Below are 14,940 nucleotides of genomic sequence, written 5' to 3'. Positions count from 1 at the left end.
TAAACTTGTTTGAAACACTTGTGGGGCCTAGGAAGATAGGGCCATATACTAAAGGCTGTCAAACAACATTGAGGGAAATCCATGTTTTAACTAACATCATGTTTCACTAAGTCACTAGTGTTTTAAAACCCCTGCAGGGAACTATGAGAAAACTGCCATACACTAAACTGTGTGAAAAAAAACATAAACAATCTTTGAGCTACTGTCTGGTTTGAAAAATATAGAAGAGTTTAAAACCCATTGCAGGGCATAGATGGAAAGGGCCATATACTCTGAAACAACATTGTGATGTAACCGTCTTACAATTAACACCTCGATTCTGTAAGTGAGAAGCCATTGAAATCCTAAGCGGGTACTACCCAGAAAGTGTCATAGGCTCAACTCTGTAAAACAACACTATGGTGAAACATTCGTTCAAATATCATCTGCGATCACAAGTTAAAAATGTTAGAAAACCTATCTTGAGCTTGAACGGAAAGTATCTTACAAAGAAGTGTTTGAAAAGCATGCGGGAACTAAAACAAAAGAGCGATATACTCTGCCAAGAGACACTGTGGAGAAACAATATTTCTCTTAAAATCTGGTTTCAAAAAATTACAAGTCTATCAAAAGACACCCGCAAGAGTACAAGCGTAGTGCCATACACTCAAAACTCTGAAACAACAATGTGAGGAAGCCGACGTTCAAGTAACATCTGGTTTCACAAAGGAGTGTTTGAAAAACCATGTGGAGCCTAAGAGAATCGTTCGTACACTCAATTCAGTGAAACAAAACTGAGGGGTAACATTCAACTGTCAACTTGTTTCTTTAAGTTAGAAAGGATAGAAAAACTCTGTGAGTCCTAAGAAAAAGTTCTTTAGACACCACATTACAAAACAAAATTGAAGTGAAACCATCGTTCAAGTGTCGCCTTGACTCAGGAAGTTAGAAGTGTCTGAAAACCTGTGTGAGGCTTCAGCAAGAAGTGCACTTCGGGGAAACCAACTTTCGACTAACATCCCGTCTCACTGAGTTCGGAGTGTTTGAAATCGTATGCGGGGACGATGCAGAAAGTTCCATGAGTTCCACTCTGTCAGGCGGCACGTTGGGGAAACCATCTTTCAACTAACATCTTGTATCCCTCAGTGAGAAGTGTTTGAAGACCTATGCGGAGAAACATACGGAGGGTGACGCGCACCAGCCACTGGGAAAGAATCCTGTGGAGAACTCATCTTTCAATGAGCATCATGTTTCACTAAGGTGGAAGTGTCGCAACCCACCCCCCCCCCCACCCCACCCCCCGACCCTCCCGCCCCCGCGGGGCCTATGCCGAAAGTGCCATAAACTCAACCCTGTGAAACTGCACTTTGGGGGCAACCATCTTTCAACTAACATGTTGCATCAACAAGTTAAAAGTGTTTGAAAACCTATGCGGGGAACGATGTGGAAAGTGGCATGATTTCGAAACTCTGAAAGCATACTGCAGAGAAACCATCTCTCAACGAACATGTTGTTTGACTAAGTTAGAAGAGTTTGAAAACGTATGCGGACGTATCAGGTAGGTGTTGTCTAGTCTTTGTTTCAATAAGAAGTGTTTGAAAACCCACGCAGGGCTTATGCAGAAATGCTTGAACGCAACTCTGTGAAACAATAGTGTGGTGATAGCATCTTTCAACTAATGTCTCATTTCACAAAGTTAGAATAGTTTTAAAATCTATGCAGAACCTACATGAAAAGTCCCATATACCCAACTCTGTGAAACAAAATGGTGGCAAAGAGTCTTTCACCTAACATTTGGTTTCAGGAAATGAGAACTGCTTGAAAATCTATGGGAAGCCTACAGGGTAAGGTCCATAAACTCAACTCTGTGAAACCACACTGTGGTGAAATCGTCTTTCAAGTAACATCTATCTGATTTCAGAAAATGAGAAGTGTTTGAAAATCCATGCAGGGTCTGGGAGGAATGGGGATCTATATTCAACTCTGTGAAACAACACAGTGGGGAAACCGTCTTTCAACTTAAAACTGGTTTCACGAAGTTAGAAGTGTTTGAAACACCATGCGGAGCGTATGAGGATAGTGCCACATACTCAGCTCTGTGAAACAACACTATGAGGAAGCCATCTTTCAACTAAAATCTCATTCTAGGAAGTTAGACTTGTTTCAAAAGCAATGTAGGGCCTATGCATAAAGTGCCATACACCCAACTCTGTCAGACAGCACTGGGTTATCCATCTTTGAACTAACATTGTGCTTCATTAGTTAATATAGTGCTTTAAAACTTATTGGGGGAACTATGTGGGCAGTTCCATACACTCAACTCTGTGAAACAAAAACCTGGTGAGACCATCTTTGAACTACTGTCAGATTTCAAAAATTGAGAGGTGTTTGAAAACCCATGCAGGGCCTAGGTAGAAGGAGCCATATATCCTCAACTCTGAAACAACACTGTGAGGTAACCATCATTCAATTAACACCTTGTTTCACTGAGAAGAGTTTGAAAACCTATGCTGGTTTTACACAAAAAAGTGCCATAAACTCAAATCTGCCAAAGAAAAATGTGGGGAAATAGTCTTCCGCCTAACATCTGGTTTCAGGAAGTGAAAACTGAAAACCTATGTGGGGCCTACAGAGTTAGGGCCATATGTGAAATCACTCTATGGTGAAAACGTCTTGCAAATAACATTTATCTTATTTCAGAAATTGAGAAGTGCTTGAAAACCCATGCAGGGCCTAGGTGGAAGGGAAAATATCCTCAAATCTGAAACACTGTGAGGTAGCCATCTTTCAATTAACACCTTGTTTACTGAGAAGTGTTTGAAAACCTATGCAGCTTCTACACAGAAAGTGCCACATGCTCAAATCTGTAAAACAACACTGTGGTGAAACCGTCTTTCAAATAACATCTGGGTTCACTTGTGGGAAGTGTTTCAAAAACAATGGGGGCTTATGCGGAAAATGCCATATATAAAACTTGGTCAAGCAGCTTTTGGGGAAACCATCATCTTGTTTCACCAATGTAGAAAGGTTTGAAAAACTTTACTAAGAGTGATGAGGAAAGTGACAAATTCCCGACTCTGTGAAAATATATACCATGGAGCAAGCATCTTTCAACTCACATCTTGTTTCTCTAAGTTCAAAGTGTTTGAAATCCTATGAAAGGTCTAACAGCAATGTGCCATATACCCAACTGTGTAAATAAACATAAGTGTGGTGAAATGATCTTTCAACTAATATCTGGTTTACTCAGTTACAACTGTTTGAAAACACATGCGGGTCCTAGGTGGATAGTGCCATACACTCAATGAAACAACACTGTGGTGAAACCCACTCTCAACTAACTTCTCATTGCACAGAGTTACAAACGTTTGCAAACCTAAGTGGAGCCTACACGGAAAGTGCCATATACTCAAGTCCATGAAATAACACTGTGGGGAAACCATCTTTCAAATAACATCTGGTTTCCCTAAGAAGCATTTGAAAACCCACGTGGAGCCTATGCAGAAAGTTCATTATACTCAAATCTATCAGGCAGAACTTTAAGAAAACTATGTTTTAATTAACCTCTTGTTTTACTAAGTTACAAGTATTTGAAAACCATTCAGTCATACAACAAAAGAGCCATATCCCTAACTTTAGGAAATACCATGGGGATCCCATCTTTCCACTAACAGCTCATTTCACAATATTAGAGATGTTAGTAAACCCATTCAGGGCCTACACGGAAAGTGCCATATACTGACCTCTGTGAAAACAGAGTGGTGAAACAATCTTTCAACTAATATTTGGTTTCATTGAGTTAAAATTGAAAACTTTGCGGGACCCGTGAGAAAAGCACAATGTATTAACCCTGTGATAGAAGACTGAGGGGAAACCATATTCCAACTAAAATGTTTCATTGTTACAAGTGTGTGAAAAGCATCCAGAGACTACAAAGTGCCATACACTCAACTTTGTGACCCAACACTGTGGGGAAACCATCTTTCAACTAACATCTTGTTTCCCAAAAGTGGTGTTTGAAGACCCATGTAGAATCTGCGTCAAAAGTGCGAGGTAGTCAACTCCTTTAAACAGCACTGTGGGGAATACATGTTTCAACTATCTTCTAATTTCACTTAGGAGTGTTGGAAAACCTATGAAATTTCTATGCAGAAAGTGACAAAGACTCAAATATGTAAAACAACACTGTGGTGAAACCATCTTTCAAATATATCTGGGTTCACTGGTTAGGAGTATTTGAAAACTTATGCGGAGCCTACATGGAAAGTATCTTGCACTCACTCTGTCAAGCAACACACTGGGGAAGCTGTCCTTCAATTAATACCTTATTTCACTAAATTAGATGTGTTTGAAAACCATGCGGGGCCTACAATGAAACTGCCATATACTCACCTCTGTGAAACAACACTCTGGGGAAACAATCTTTCTCCTCGCATCTGGTTTCAATAAGTTACAATTGTACGAAAGAACTCCCGAAGGCCTACGGGCATAGTACCTGATACCTAACTTTGTGAAACAACACTGTGGGGAAAACGTATTGCAACTAAAAACCGGTTTCACTAAGTTAGAAGTGTTTGAAAACCCGGGTGGGAACAATGGGGATAGTGAGACATACTCAACTTTGTGAAACAACACTGTGATGAATCGGTTTGTCAACTAAAATCTGATTTCACTTAGAACTGTTTGTAAAACCATGTGGGGCCTATGAGAATAGTTCCATATACACAGCTCTGTGAAACAACACTATGGGGAAACCATATTTCAACTAATATCTCATTTCGTTAAGTTAAACTTGTTTGAAACACTTGTGGGGCCTAGGAAGATAGGGCCATATACTAAAGGCTGTCAAACAACATTGAGGGAAATCCATGTTTTAACTAACATCATGTTTCACTAAGTCACTAGTGTTTTAAAACCCCTGCAGGGAACTATGAGAAAACTGCCATACACTAAACTGTGTGAAAAAAAACATAAACAATCTTTGAGCTACTGTCTGGTTTGAAAAATATAGAAGAGTTTAAAACCCATTGCAGGGCATAGATGGAAAGGGCCATATACTCTGAAACAACATTGTGATGTAACCGTCTTACAATTAACACCTCGATTCTGTAAGTGAGAAGCCATTGAAATCCTAAGCGGGTACTACCCAGAAAGTGTCATAGGCTCAACTCTGTAAAACAACACTATGGTGAAACATTCGTTCAAATATCATCTGCGATCACAAGTTAAAAATGTTAGAAAACCTATCTTGAGCTTGAACGGAAAGTATCTTACAAAGAAGTGTTTGAAAAGCATGCGGGAACTAAAACAAAAGAGCGATATACTCTGCCAAGAGACACTGTGGAGAAACAATATTTCTCTTAAAATCTGGTTTCAAAAAATTACAAGTCTATCAAAAGACACCCGCAAGAGTACAAGCGTAGTGCCATACACTCAAAACTCTGAAACAACAATGTGAGGAAGCCGACGTTCAAGTAACATCTGGTTTCACAAAGGAGTGTTTGAAAAACCATGTGGAGCCTAAGAGAATCGTTCGTACACTCAATTCAGTGAAACAAAACTGAGGGGTAACATTCAACTGTCAACTTGTTTCTTTAAGTTAGAAAGGATAGAAAAACTCTGTGAGTCCTAAGAAAAAGTTCTTTAGACACCACATTACAAAACAAAATTGAAGTGAAACCATCGTTCAAGTGTCGCCTTGACTCAGGAAGTTAGAAGTGTCTGAAAACCTGTGTGAGGCTTCAGCAAGAAGTGCACTTCGGGGAAACCAACTTTCGACTAACATCCCGTCTCACTGAGTTCGGAGTGTTTGAAATCGTATGCGGGGACGATGCAGAAAGTTCCATGAGTTCCACTCTGTCAGGCGGCACGTTGGGGAAACCATCTTTCAACTAACATCTTGTATCCCTCAGTGAGAAGTGTTTGAAGACCTATGCGGAGAAACATACGGAGGGTGACGCGCACCAGCCACTGGGAAAGAATCCTGTGGAGAACTCATCTTTCAATGAGCATCATGTTTCACTAAGGTGGAAGTGTCGCAACCCACCCCCCCCCCCACCCCACCCCCCGACCCTCCCGCCCCCGCGGGGCCTATGCCGAAAGTGCCATAAACTCAACCCTGTGAAACTGCACTTTGGGGGCAACCATCTTTCAACTAACATGTTGCATCAACAAGTTAAAAGTGTTTGAAAACCTATGCGGGGAACGATGTGGAAAGTGGCATGATTTCGAAACTCTGAAAGCATACTGCAGAGAAACCATCTCTCAACGAACATGTTGTTTGACTAAGTTAGAAGAGTTTGAAAACGTATGCGGACGTATCAGGTAGGTGTTGTCTAGTCTTTGTTTCAATAAGAAGTGTTTGAAAACCCACGCAGGGCTTATGCAGAAATGCTTGAACGCAACTCTGTGAAACAATAGTGTGGTGATAGCATCTTTCAACTAATGTCTCATTTCACAAAGTTAGAATAGTTTTAAAATCTATGCAGAACCTACATGAAAAGTCCCATATACCCAACTCTGTGAAACAAAATGGTGGCAAAGAGTCTTTCACCTAACATTTGGTTTCAGGAAATGAGAACTGCTTGAAAATCTATGGGAAGCCTACAGGGTAAGGTCCATAAACTCAACTCTGTGAAACCACACTGTGGTGAAATCGTCTTTCAAGTAACATCTATCTGATTTCAGAAAATGAGAAGTGTTTGAAAATCCATGCAGGGTCTGGGAGGAATGGGGATCTATATTCAACTCTGTGAAACAACACAGTGGGGAAACCGTCTTTCAACTTAAAACTGGTTTCACGAAGTTAGAAGTGTTTGAAACACCATGCGGAGCGTATGAGGATAGTGCCACATACTCAGCTCTGTGAAACAACACTATGAGGAAGCCATCTTTCAACTAAAATCTCATTCTAGGAAGTTAGACTTGTTTCAAAAGCAATGTAGGGCCTATGCATAAAGTGCCATACACCCAACTCTGTCAGACAGCACTGGGTTATCCATCTTTGAACTAACATTGTGCTTCATTAGTTAATATAGTGCTTTAAAACTTATTGGGGGAACTATGTGGGCAGTTCCATACACTCAACTCTGTGAAACAAAAACCTGGTGAGACCATCTTTGAACTACTGTCAGATTTCAAAAATTGAGAGGTGTTTGAAAACCCATGCAGGGCCTAGGTAGAAGGAGCCATATATCCTCAACTCTGAAACAACACTGTGAGGTAACCATCATTCAATTAACACCTTGTTTCACTGAGAAGAGTTTGAAAACCTATGCTGGTTTTACACAAAAAAGTGCCATAAACTCAAATCTGCCAAAGAAAAATGTGGGGAAATAGTCTTCCGCCTAACATCTGGTTTCAGGAAGTGAAAACTGAAAACCTATGTGGGGCCTACAGAGTTAGGGCCATATGTGAAATCACTCTATGGTGAAAACGTCTTGCAAATAACATTTATCTTATTTCAGAAATTGAGAAGTGCTTGAAAACCCATGCAGGGCCTAGGTGGAAGGGAAAATATCCTCAAATCTGAAACACTGTGAGGTAGCCATCTTTCAATTAACACCTTGTTTACTGAGAAGTGTTTGAAAACCTATGCAGCTTCTACACAGAAAGTGCCACATGCTCAAATCTGTAAAACAACACTGTGGTGAAACCGTCTTTCAAATAACATCTGGGTTCACTTGTGGGAAGTGTTTCAAAAACAATGGGGGCTTATGCGGAAAATGCCATATATAAAACTTGGTCAAGCAGCTTTTGGGGAAACCATCATCTTGTTTCACCAATGTAGAAAGGTTTGAAAAACTTTACTAAGAGTGATGAGGAAAGTGACAAATTCCCGACTCTGTGAAAATATATACCATGGAGCAAGCATCTTTCAACTCACATCTTGTTTCTCTAAGTTCAAAGTGTTTGAAATCCTATGAAAGGTCTAACAGCAATGTGCCATATACCCAACTGTGTAAATAAACATAAGTGTGGTGAAATGATCTTTCAACTAATATCTGGTTTACTCAGTTACAACTGTTTGAAAACACATGCGGGTCCTAGGTGGATAGTGCCATACACTCAATGAAACAACACTGTGGTGAAACCCACTCTCAACTAACTTCTCATTGCACAGAGTTACAAACGTTTGCAAACCTAAGTGGAGCCTACACGGAAAGTGCCATATACTCAAGTCCATGAAATAACACTGTGGGGAAACCATCTTTCAAATAACATCTGGTTTCCCTAAGAAGCATTTGAAAACCCACGTGGAGCCTATGCAGAAAGTTCATTATACTCAAATCTATCAGGCAGAACTTTAAGAAAACTATGTTTTAATTAACCTCTTGTTTTACTAAGTTACAAGTATTTGAAAACCATTCAGTCATACAACAAAAGAGCCATATCCCTAACTTTAGGAAATACCATGGGGATCCCATCTTTCCACTAACAGCTCATTTCACAATATTAGAGATGTTAGTAAACCCATTCAGGGCCTACACGGAAAGTGCCATATACTGACCTCTGTGAAAACAGAGTGGTGAAACAATCTTTCAACTAATATTTGGTTTCATTGAGTTAAAATTGAAAACTTTGCGGGACCCGTGAGAAAAGCACAATGTATTAACCCTGTGATAGAAGACTGAGGGGAAACCATATTCCAACTAAAATGTTTCATTGTTACAAGTGTGTGAAAAGCATCCAGAGACTACAAAGTGCCATACACTCAACTTTGTGACCCAACACTGTGGGGAAACCATCTTTCAACTAACATCTTGTTTCCCAAAAGTGGTGTTTGAAGACCCATGTAGAATCTGCGTCAAAAGTGCGAGGTAGTCAACTCCTTTAAACAGCACTGTGGGGAATACATGTTTCAACTATCTTCTAATTTCACTTAGGAGTGTTGGAAAACCTATGAAATTTCTATGCAGAAAGTGACAAAGACTCAAATATGTAAAACAACACTGTGGTGAAACCATCTTTCAAATATATCTGGGTTCACTGGTTAGGAGTATTTGAAAACTTATGCGGAGCCTACATGGAAAGTATCTTGCACTCACTCTGTCAAGCAACACACTGGGGAAGCTGTCCTTCAATTAATACCTTATTTCACTAAATTAGATGTGTTTGAAAACCATGCGGGGCCTACAATGAAACTGCCATATACTCACCTCTGTGAAACAACACTCTGGGGAAACAATCTTTCTCCTCGCATCTGGTTTCAATAAGTTACAATTGTACGAAAGAACTCCCGAAGGCCTACGGGCATAGTACCTGATACCTAACTTTGTGAAACAACACTGTGGGGAAAACGTATTGCAACTAAAAACCGGTTTCACTAAGTTAGAAGTGTTTGAAAACCCGGGTGGGAACAATGGGGATAGTGAGACATACTCAACTTTGTGAAACAACACTGTGATGAATCGGTTTGTCAACTAAAATCTGATTTCACTTAGAACTGTTTGTAAAACCATGTGGGGCCTATGAGAATAGTTCCATATACACAGCTCTGTGAAACAACACTATGGGGAAACCATATTTCAACTAATATCTCATTTCGTTAAGTTAAACTTGTTTGAAACACTTGTGGGGCCTAGGAAGATAGGGCCATATACTAAAGGCTGTCAAACAACATTGAGGGAAATCCATGTTTTAACTAACATCATGTTTCACTAAGTCACTAGTGTTTTAAAACCCCTGCAGGGAACTATGAGAAAACTGCCATACACTAAACTGTGTGAAAAAAAACATAAACAATCTTTGAGCTACTGTCTGGTTTGAAAAATATAGAAGAGTTTAAAACCCATTGCAGGGCATAGATGGAAAGGGCCATATACTCTGAAACAACATTGTGATGTAACCGTCTTACAATTAACACCTCGATTCTGTAAGTGAGAAGCCATTGAAATCCTAAGCGGGTACTACCCAGAAAGTGTCATAGGCTCAACTCTGTAAAACAACACTATGGTGAAACATTCGTTCAAATATCATCTGCGATCACAAGTTAAAAATGTTAGAAAACCTATCTTGAGCTTGAACGGAAAGTATCTTACAAAGAAGTGTTTGAAAAGCATGCGGGAACTAAAACAAAAGAGCGATATACTCTGCCAAGAGACACTGTGGAGAAACAATATTTCTCTTAAAATCTGGTTTCAAAAAATTACAAGTCTATCAAAAGACACCCGCAAGAGTACAAGCGTAGTGCCATACACTCAAAACTCTGAAACAACAATGTGAGGAAGCCGACGTTCAAGTAACATCTGGTTTCACAAAGGAGTGTTTGAAAAACCATGTGGAGCCTAAGAGAATCGTTCGTACACTCAATTCAGTGAAACAAAACTGAGGGGTAACATTCAACTGTCAACTTGTTTCTTTAAGTTAGAAAGGATAGAAAAACTCTGTGAGTCCTAAGAAAAAGTTCTTTAGACACCACATTACAAAACAAAATTGAAGTGAAACCATCGTTCAAGTGTCGCCTTGACTCAGGAAGTTAGAAGTGTCTGAAAACCTGTGTGAGGCTTCAGCAAGAAGTGCACTTCGGGGAAACCAACTTTCGACTAACATCCCGTCTCACTGAGTTCGGAGTGTTTGAAATCGTATGCGGGGACGATGCAGAAAGTTCCATGAGTTCCACTCTGTCAGGCGGCACGTTGGGGAAACCATCTTTCAACTAACATCTTGTATCCCTCAGTGAGAAGTGTTTGAAGACCTATGCGGAGAAACATACGGAGGGTGACGCGCACCAGCCACTGGGAAAGAATCCTGTGGAGAACTCATCTTTCAATGAGCATCATGTTTCACTAAGGTGGAAGTGTCGCAACCCACCCCCCCCCCACCCCACCCCCCGACCCTCCCGCCCCCGCGGGGCCTATGCCGAAAGTGCCATAAACTCAACCCTGTGAAACTGCACTTTGGGGGCAACCATCTTTCAACTAACATGTTGCATCAACAAGTTAAAAGTGTTTGAAAACCTATGCGGGGAACGATGTGGAAAGTGGCATGATTTCGAAACTCTGAAAGCATACTGCAGAGAAACCATCTCTCAACGAACATGTTGTTTGACTAAGTTAGAAGAGTTTGAAAACGTATGCGGACGTATCAGGTAGGTGTTGTCTAGTCTTTGTTTCAATAAGAAGTGTTTGAAAACCCACGCAGGGCTTATGCAGAAATGCTTGAACGCAACTCTGTGAAACAATAGTGTGGTGATAGCATCTTTCAACTAATGTCTCATTTCACAAAGTTAGAATAGTTTTAAAATCTATGCAGAACCTACATGAAAAGTCCCATATACCCAACTCTGTGAAACAAAATGGTGGCAAAGAGTCTTTCACCTAACATTTGGTTTCAGGAAATGAGAACTGCTTGAAAATCTATGGGAAGCCTACAGGGTAAGGTCCATAAACTCAACTCTGTGAAACCACACTGTGGTGAAATCGTCTTTCAAGTAACATCTATCTGATTTCAGAAAATGAGAAGTGTTTGAAAATCCATGCAGGGTCTGGGAGGAATGGGGATCTATATTCAACTCTGTGAAACAACACAGTGGGGAAACCGTCTTTCAACTTAAAACTGGTTTCACGAAGTTAGAAGTGTTTGAAACACCATGCGGAGCGTATGAGGATAGTGCCACATACTCAGCTCTGTGAAACAACACTATGAGGAAGCCATCTTTCAACTAAAATCTCATTCTAGGAAGTTAGACTTGTTTCAAAAGCAATGTAGGGCCTATGCATAAAGTGCCATACACCCAACTCTGTCAGACAGCACTGGGTTATCCATCTTTGAACTAACATTGTGCTTCATTAGTTAATATAGTGCTTTAAACTTATTGGGGGAACTATGTGGGCAGTTCCATACACTCAACTCTGTGAAACAAAAACCTGGTGAGACCATCTTTGAACTACTGTCAGATTTCAAAAATTGAGAGGTGTTTGAAAACCCATGCAGGGCCTAGGTAGAAGGAGCCATATATCCTCAACTCTGAAACAACACTGTGAGGTAACCATCATTCAATTAACACCTTGTTTCACTGAGAAGAGTTTGAAAACCTATGCTGGTTTTACACAAAAAAGTGCCATAAACTCAAATCTGCCAAAGAAAAATGTGGGGAAATAGTCTTCCGCCTAACATCTGGTTTCAGGAAGTGAAAACTGAAAACCTATGTGGGGCCTACAGAGTTAGGGCCATATGTGAAATCACTCTATGGTGAAAACGTCTTGCAAATAACATTTATCTTATTTCAGAAATTGAGAAGTGCTTGAAAACCCATGCAGGGCCTAGGTGGAAGGGAAAATATCCTCAAATCTGAAACACTGTGAGGTAGCCATCTTTCAATTAACACCTTGTTTACTGAGAAGTGTTTGAAAACCTATGCAGCTTCTACACAGAAAGTGCCACATGCTGAAATCTGTAAAACAACACTGTGGTGAAACCGTCTTTCAAATAACATCTGGGTTCACTTGTGGGGGCTTATGCGGAAAATGCCATATATAAAACTTGGTCAAGCAGCTTTTGGGGAAACCATCATCTTGTTTCACCAATGTAGAAAGGTTTGAAAAACTTTACTAAGAGTGATGAGGAAAGTGACAAATTCCCGACTCTGTGAAAATATACCATGGAGCAAGCATCTTTCAACTCACATCTTGTTTCTCTAAGTTCAAAGTGTTTGAAATCCTATGAAAGGTCTAACAGCAATGTGCCATATACCCAACTGTGTAAATAAACATAAGTGTGGTGAAATGATCTTTCAACTAATATCTGGTTTACTCAGTTACAACTGTTTGAAAACACATGCGGGTCCTAGGTGGATAGTGCCATACACTCAATGAAACAACACTGTGGTGAAACCCACTCTCAACTAACTTCTCATTGCACAGAGTTACAAACGTTTGCAAACCTAAGTGGAGCCTACACGGAAAGTGCCATATACTCAAGTCCATGAAATAACACTGTGGGGAAACCATCTTTCAAATAACATCTGGTTTCCCTAAGAAGCATTTGAAAACCCACGTGGAGCCTATGCAGAAAGTTCATGATACTCAAATCTATCAGGCAGAACTTTAAGAAAACTATGTTTTAATTAACCTCTTGTTTTACTAAGTTACAAGTATTTGAAAACCATTCAGTCATACAACAAAAGAGCCATATCCCTAACTTTAGGAAATACCATGGGGATCCCATCTTTCCACTAACAGCTCATTTCACAATATTAGAGATGTTAGTAAACCCATTCAGGGCCTACACGGAAAGTGCCATATACTGACCTCTGTGAAAACAGAGTGGTGAAACAATCTTTCAACTAATATTTGGTTTCATTGAGTTAAAATTGAAAACTTTGCGGGACCCGTGAGAAAAGCACAATGTATTAACCCTGTGATAGAAGACTGAGGGGAAACCATATTCCAACTAAAATGTTTCATTGTTACAAGTGTGTGAAAAGCATCCAGAGACTACAAAGTGCCATACACTCAACTTTGTGACCCAACACTGTGGGGAAACCATCTTTCAACTAACATCTTGTTTCCCAAAAGTGGTGTTTGAAGACCCATGTAGAATCTGCGTCAAAAGTGCGAGGTAGTCAACTCCTTTAAACAGCACTGTGGGGAATACATGTTTCAACTATCTTCTAATTTCACTTAGGAGTGTTGGAAAACCTATGAAATTTCTATGCAGAAAGTGACAAAGACTCAAATATGTAAAACAACACTGTGGTGAAACCATCTTTCAAATATATCTGGGTTCACTGGTTAGGAGTATTTGAAAACTTATGCGGAGCCTACATGGAAAGTATCTTGCACTCACTCTGTCAAGCAACACACTGGGGAAGCTGTCCTTCAATTAATACCTTATTTCACTAAATTAGATGTGTTTGAAAACCATGCGGGGCCTACAATGAAACTGCCATATACTCACCTCTGTGAAACAACACTCTGGGGAAACAATCTTTCTCCTCGCATCTGGTTTCAATAAGTTACAATTGTACGAAAGAACTCCCGAAGGCCTACGGGCATAGTACCTGATACCTAACTTTGTGAAACAACACTGTGGGGAAAACGTATTTCAACTAAAAACCGGTTTCACTAAGTTAGAAGTGTTTGAAAACCCGGGTGGGAACAATGGGGATAGTGAGACATACTCAACTTTGTGAAACAACACTGTGATGAATCGGTTTGTCAACTAAAATCTGATTTCACTTAGAACTGTTTGTAAAACCATGTGGGGCCTATGAGAATAGTTCCATATACACAGCTCTGTGAAACAACACTATGGGGAAACCATATTTCAACTAATATCTCATTTCGTTAAGTTAAACTTGTTTGAAACACTTGTGGGGCCTAGGAAGATAGGGCCATATACTAAAGGCTGTCAAACAACATTGAGGGAAATCCATGTTTTAACTAACATCATGTTTCACTAAGTCACTAGTGTTTTAAAACCCCTGCAGGGAACTATGAGAAAACTGCCATACACTAAACTGTGTGAAAAAAAACATAAACAATCTTTGAGCTACTGTCTGGTTTGAAAAATATAGAAGAGTTTAAAACCCATTGCAGGGCATAGATGGAAAGGGCCATATACTCTGAAACAACATTGTGATGTAACCGTCTTACAATTAACACCTCGATTCTGTAAGTGAGAAGCCATTGAAATCCTAAGCGGGTACTACCCAGAAAGTGTCATAGGCTCAACTCTGTAAAACAACACTATGGTGAAACATTCGTTCAAATATCATCTGCGATCACAAGTTAAAAATGTTAGAAAACCTATCTTGAGCTTGAACGGAAAGTATCTTACAAAGAAGTGTTTGAAAAGCATGCGGGAACTAAAACAAAAGAGCGATATACTCTGCCAAGAGACACTGTGGAGAAACAATATTTCTCTTAAAATCTGGTTTCAAAAAATTACAAGTCTATCAAAAGACACCCGCAAGAGTACAAGCGTAGTGCCATACACTCAAAACTCTGAAACAACAAT

Source organism: Panthera pardus, unplaced genomic scaffold (assembly GCF_024362965.1).
Source record: "Panthera pardus isolate Hobbes unplaced genomic scaffold, ASM2436296v1 HiC_scaffold_120, whole genome shotgun sequence".
Classification (NCBI taxonomy): domain Eukaryota; kingdom Metazoa; phylum Chordata; class Mammalia; order Carnivora; family Felidae; genus Panthera; species Panthera pardus.
The sequence above is the reverse complement of the archived record's forward strand: the minus strand, read 5'-3'. Positions refer to the sequence as shown.